The sequence below is a fragment of the Ipomoea triloba genome, chromosome 1, assembly GCF_003576645.1.
Source record: "Ipomoea triloba cultivar NCNSP0323 chromosome 1, ASM357664v1".
NCBI lineage: Eukaryota > Viridiplantae > Streptophyta > Magnoliopsida > Solanales > Convolvulaceae > Ipomoea > Ipomoea triloba.
In genome coordinates, this window is record NC_044916.1 from 34,958,747 (window position 1) to 34,965,817 (window position 7,071).

Sequence of the window (7,071 nt, forward strand, 5' to 3'; positions counted from 1 at the left end):
TTCATGGTATTAAAGAAATACATATGTATCATTTTTTGGTGTAACTACTAATTTATTTAATTCAATAAGAGTAAAATAGAGTGATTCCGCTTCAATTTGTTGGGTTATTATTTGAGTACTCTCTTTGTCAACCAATCCCCAAGTAGTTAATATAATTAGCTTCAAATTATTTTAAATTTTTTTTCATAGTATTAATAAAATACTTGGTAAATAAATATATAACATTATTTTGTACTATAACTTTGATATTTAATTACAAGATATTGTAAAAATAAGATAATGGACAATGTAATGAATATCAATTGATAAATTTGAATGTAAAGAATCTTTGCATGAGAGAAAATAAAGACAATATAACTAATGAAATTATTTCTCTTATTTAATTTAATTTTTTGATAATGAATAATTTTTTCAAATAAAGGTATTGTAGACACATAATTCTAAATTAAAGAAATACATATGTATCATTTTTTGTTGTAGCTACTAATTTATTTAATTTAATAAGAGTAAAATAGAGTGAGAAACTTAATTATGTCAAATTTGATTGAGATGAGGTTCGAACCTAAGACCTTTCTTATAGAAATTAATGGGTAAGTTAAAAGTTAACGGAATATTAACGGAGAAGAGAATATTTAACGGAAAACTTAACGGATAATCATAAAAGTAAGGTTAAATTAGGTAATCTCTATTAATAATATTAATCTGAATTATCTTAACCATCTATTTGATTAAATAATTCATCTGAACCATCCATTTGATTAAATAATTTGACCGCCATTTTTTCTACCCATTTTAGGCCTAACTCTCTTTGGCTCTTATTAATATAGTAGATATATGGGTCACACTTGTGTGAGACCGTCTCACGGATCCTTATTCGTGAGACGGGCCGGGTCGGGTCAATGCAACATGCAAATGTCACACTTATATGTGCAAATGTCATACTTATATGCTCAAATATAACACTAATCAAGAATACAATTTTTGTTATTTATTAGATAAAAAGTAATACATTTTTCATAATAAGTAATGTTGACAAGTGTCCCTCACTTATAAGGGCAAATATAATACTTTTGTGGAAAAATGTAATACTTTTAAATCGAAATGTAAAAGTATTGTATTTTTCCTTAAAAGTATTACATTTACCCTTATAAGTAACAAAAATTTTATTCCTGATTAGTATTACATTTGAGCATATAAGTATGACATTTGTACATATAAGTGTTATATTTGCATCTTGACCCGACCATTCTCATGGTGAGACGGTCTCACACAAGTTTTTGCCTAGATATATATATATATATAATATAGTAGATAAGTTAAAAGTTAACGGAATATTAACGGAGAATATAATATTTAACGGAAAACTTAACGGATAATCATAAAAGTAAGGTTAAATTAGGTAATCTCTATTAATAATATTAATATGAATTATCTTAACCATCTATTTGATTAAATAATTCATCTGAACCATCCATTTGATTAAATAATTTGACCGCCATTTTTTCTACCCATTTTAGGCCTAATTCTCTTTGGCTCTTATTAGTATAGTAGATATAAGCATCGGGACTATTACTTTGATTTTTATTAATTTAGCATTTTTTTCTCTCTGATTATTATATGTCTACTTTAATCAATTAAGAAACACTAATTTTAAAATACGCATTGGGCATTGGTTTAATCGCGCAACGAGTATGTGATATAAAAACCAAGATGTCACTGTATAATAATAATAATAATAATAATAATAATAATAACTAAGAACATATTTAAAATTTATCCCTTTCTTCCTTTCCCACAATGAATTGCAATTCACGGATATACTCTTGAATTACAATTCAGCTAATGAAGAAAATTACAATTCCCTCTAACCAAATTCAATTAAAACCAAATTAATGTGCCCCAAACACTTGTAAATCTTTTTTGCTTTAGGATTAATAATATAATAGCAAACAAAGACCAATAGGATATATTCAACGTTGTTTTCAAAAAAAGGATATATTCAACGTCAACGGAGTCACGGACACTCTTTCCACAACGGACCACAAGTCCTCTGATGTGGATATCCCTATCAATGTGGTGGTGGCCCACGAAGACTTTGTAGCTACATAAGTTTGGTCAATAACGTAATGAACGGGAAAGCGGAAAATAATACTCTCTGCTCCGAAATATCTACCTAATTTCCTTTTGGCACAAATTTCAAGAAAGTTTAAAAAAAGTTTTTTTTTTTCATTTTCCCTCTTTGCCCTCTTTGCCCTTATACTACTTATTACTTCAAAAAATCATCTTCACATTTTCCTTTGCTATAAAAAGATACAAAATGAAAAGAAAAAAAATAACAAAAAATAAAGACTAGTCGTATTTACAAATAAATGTAATATATCATGACATTGATCAGATATTGAGATGGAGCTGATGCCGATTTAAGACAGAGAAGCGACTGCTGAAGAAACTGTAAAAGAGAAATAGCTGCATCAGAAACGGTCCGTTCGGAAGAATTAACAGAGCTGTCAGTCATTGGAAAATAAACCTAGGCTAGCTGATACCAGATGAGAACTGAATATTGTATTGATTCAATTGAACAATTACAATGATGAGGAATAAGAGATATATATACAAGGGGAGTCTCAGGTAGAATAGAATAGCTAGTCCTAACGTGACTCAAACTTAGAGAGTCCTAATAGTGACAAGGAAATGGGAATCAACTTGATTGATTACGATGAAGGGCTTACTAGTTTTGATAAAATTTTTGTTTCTTGTTTCAAATTCAAGTTTTGAAGGGAATTACTCCATTACTTTGTATTACAAGATTTTTCAATTATGTGGACCTGTATGTCTAATCTTAAGTGGATGACAGACGTAGGGTATTAATGCATTTAATGGGCAAATTATATCATGGACCATAGTCTACATTGCATTGTAGACCCCAATTCAAAAATAACCTTATTATTCTGTATCGATTGTTAACATATTGTTGACAATTTTTGTACCTGTAACAATCATATTATCTGTCAGCAATAATATATTAACAGGAGGGTACAAAATATATTAACTAAGGGTACATAACTTTTGAGTATAAAGCAATCAAGACAAGCAGAAAGGGTAAAGTTGAAAAACAAAAATATAACAATGTTTATTTTTAGAAGGTGGACAATATTTTCGAATGGACAAAAAAGGAAAAATATGACAGATAAAATAAGGTAGGATAATATTTTTTTTGAGCAATTCTACATGGACTCTCAATAGGACCCAGCCCATGCATGCAGCAGGGCAACCCCGCGCCCTTGTGTGTGTGTGTGTATACATAGCCTTTTATTAAGAGTAAAGTAGCATGGTTGGTAGGTCATGAGGTTTTTTGTTAAGAGTGTTGAAGACTTTGGTGTAAAACTTTTGAAAATGAAAGAATATTACAATAATAATAATAAGTCTTTCATGTGTCCCAAAGCAAAATCACACTTGTGTGAGACCGTCCTACGAATTCTTAACCGTGAGACGAGTCGATCAATATGAAAATGTAATACTTAATACTAATTAAAGTGTTTCTCACCTATAAAGAAAAACATAATACTTTTGAAAAAAATATAATACTTTTACACTTTTTATGTAAAAATATTACACTTTTTTTTATCAAAAATATTAAATTTTCCTTTATAAGTACTATAATAAGTAAATTAGGTTCCCAAACTTTTGAAAGTTACAATTAGACTCATTAACATATTAATTTAGTACATCAAGGCCCAAAACAATAATTGTAACCTGCCATAGCAGATAACAATAATTGTAACCTGCCATAGCAGATCAGCATAGCTCCGTCCACATTCCAGCAAAGGACCAACAAAGGATTGACCAGCAGGTCACCATCTCTCGACCGGAGAAGGCGACAAAACTAGTCACCAAAATTATTTTACTACCATTTAAATTAGAATGAAAATTCAAACTTTTCTAACTACCAAACTTGCTCTCAAACAAAAGGAAAAAGAAAATGCTTAATGACAACCAATTCAAACTTTCCTAACCACCAAACTTGCTCTCAATCAGATTTAGGATCTTTAAAATATAAGCAACAACCTTGAATTCACACTCACTACTTAACTACACGTAGACTATACTTTTCAGTCTGCCTTTCCACAAAGGATGGACATCAACAAATTAACAGACCAGATAGATCATAGCTACAGACTCAACACAGCTGTAATGACAGACCAAAACTCAAGCTAAAACTCTCCAAACCACAATTAACCAAAGCCTCAAAACACAACTCTAATTTAAGACTCTTCTTAAAACCATACAAATATTTCAGAATACCTAATTATCCAACATGACACTTCGCATGACTGACCACATGGATATCCACTTTCTTATCAGTAAATATAAGCTCTTTAATATTAAACCTGCTATATGCAAATATTGATGAAATTGGTTATATGATGACATCCAGTTCACTCACTGACTTCCATTAAGCATTAAGTAAATTATTATTTTGAAGAATGGCCTACCAATAGGTCATGCACGGATATTTACACTCTAATAAAACTATAAGTTATGATATGAAAGAGCCATTTTCAAATCAGAATTTGGGGGTGGAAATCTGCCTATAAATACATAGGCACGCATATTGGGACACTCATGTTCACCAATCACTACAAGCATGCCACTCTTCAGAATGCAACAGCTACCATTATTATCTATCTGCTAACATTGTTATCTAACTTTATTTTCTGCATTAAATATCCAAATGGGGGAAAAAAGGGTAAGAAAAGCATTCTAAATGGTAAAAAATGCTTCAATTGAGATAAATCAACTAGACTTGCATTCATCATTTGGCCAAACTAAGCTATTCCTCTAATATTATGTAAACATTTTAATTAATTGTAAACATTTTATTGAGCAATTCCTCTAATTTTTAATATTTATGCAGCGAGCTTTGGTATCAATTTTTTTTGTGTCTCTGTTTTGGCCTTTGGGCAGCATACTAAGCAATATGTATCCTTGCATTACCAAGTGTTCTCATTGCCATTGGCACCTGAAACCATTTAGAGAAAATGATCATAATTGCCATTGGCACCTGAAACCATTTGTACATGTCTTTGAGTTAAGACATGGGAGGCTATCAAAACACCCTATAATAATAATATATTTACTTAAGATTACAGTTAAATTAGTCTTTTCTTTGAAAATTATAGCATCAAATTGGAGTATTATACTATCATCATTTGTCCTAGCTTACAATTCACATGATTGTAAGGATAGAGTTAATAGGGAGATACAAGACCAAGAAAGCAACGATTTTATTGACAGAGTATATGAATGTTTAATTTTTATGTTACCTAGATGAAAAGAGCAATTAATCTTTCCCTTTAGGGGTAGAAGATAAATGAATACATGTCTTATATATACAAGATATGTGTTCAGGTTTAAGATTTTAAAAGATAGACATGAGAAAACAATTATCCATACTAAAAAAAATAGTCACATAAAACAGATTCACACAGCTCTGCACTTATAAATCTGGATATGGTGAAACTTCAAAGCTGGACAATAATAGGAGACAAGAGGAAGGCAATATGCTTTACAGGTACTTACGTTAGTTACGTTAGTTTTATAGGTATATGTACTGTAAGAAAGTAAATTAAACTTACTTTAAATGTAGAGAACTATAATTTGCAGGGTCTGTAGTTGCGATGTTCTTGGACAATTGTATGAGTTCTGCTTGCATTCCCTGAAAAAGGAAAAAGAAAAAAAGTTCAATAGTGATAAGTTGTGTAAATTAAGGAAATTAAATTTCATTTTTTGGCATTTGAAATCTGTAATGTGTAGTGCATATTTTTATCAAGATATAGGTTTTGTATGTATATGTTTTTATCTGTAGTATCCCTTTAAGTTTTTTAATGTTTTCAAGGTGGGCATGTGTGTAAAGTTCAGTGCAGACTTAATTTAGTTATTGTCTTCAGTTTAGAAATGTCCAGTGTTTAGATCAACAATCATTGGGTACAAGATGAAGCAAACATTGGCTGATAAAGGTTAGGATGTCATACATACCTAACATGCAGTATTTAAATATGTTCTGGACTACAAACTTCGTACCTAACATGCAATCTCCACTTAGAAGACCTGATCATTATATTACAAGGCAGCATAGATTAATTTTCATCATTTTCTCAAAAAAAAAAAAAAAAAAACAAAACAAAACAAAACAAAAGAAACGCAACGAAATCTTTGTTAACACACACACACACACAAATAAAATGAAGTAATAAAATTTTACATTTAGCTATTATTTTGCCAGAATTTGACCTAAGTACCCATCCGAGAACAAAAATTGGGGATTTGTACGTATTACGTTATTTTTTGTAATACAAACCTACGAAATAAACACTAAATTGAAAAAAAAAATTAAAATTCAATGAAGAATCGACTTATCTTTAACATAGCAATACCGGCCGCTGCTCTCTAAGTGGAGGAATACGGTGTAGATCAGTTTTTGACAACTTTAATTTAAAGATCTGTTCATAGAATCAACAGATCCGCCGCCGATAAACACAAATTCCAGATCGAAATTTTTAAGGGAAACGGTTTCAGAAATCGCAAAGTAAAAAATAGTGATAGAATCGTAATCTTAAAGCCATGGATTAATTGTATAACCGCGCATTAAGATCTGCATACGCGATCGACGGTTTCATTTCTTGAATCCCGATCGCAGCACGTAGAGATGAATCGATGATGGTTTAGAGAGGAGGAGGAGCGCAACTCAGAGGGAGAGGAATCGGTTGCCCTTAGTGAATTAGCATAGTTTTCCTTTTGTATGTTTGGGCTAATGGGTTCGGGTTAATGGGCTATTAACAGCAGGACTGATATCAGTTCTTATATGAGGCTTGATATTTATTTTCTTTAGGCCTCATAATTACTGTATTATACTTGAATATTATTGTAGGCCTGATATGTATAAATATATCTATGCTGAATATATATATATATATATATATATATATATATATATATATATATAATTTAAAGATTTCTATCTATACACTTTTTAAAATTAAATTTAATGTGTTTTACTCTAATAATTGGAAA

The 7,071-nt window shown here is 30.4% G+C and overlaps 1 long non-coding RNA gene across 1 annotated transcript; it reads right to left on the minus strand.

Annotated features, from left to right (window-relative positions):
- Positions 1 to 4,759: 4,759 nt before the first annotated feature.
- On the minus strand, positions 4,760 to 6,769 carry LOC115997190. The gene is made up of 3 exons (XR_004093703.1): positions 6,037 to 6,769; positions 5,637 to 5,716; positions 4,760 to 5,020 (listed from the first exon to the last, which is right to left on the minus strand). It is a non-coding gene; the product is annotated as an uncharacterized LOC115997190 (long non-coding RNA).
- Between the last annotated feature and the right edge of the window lie 302 nt (positions 6,770 to 7,071).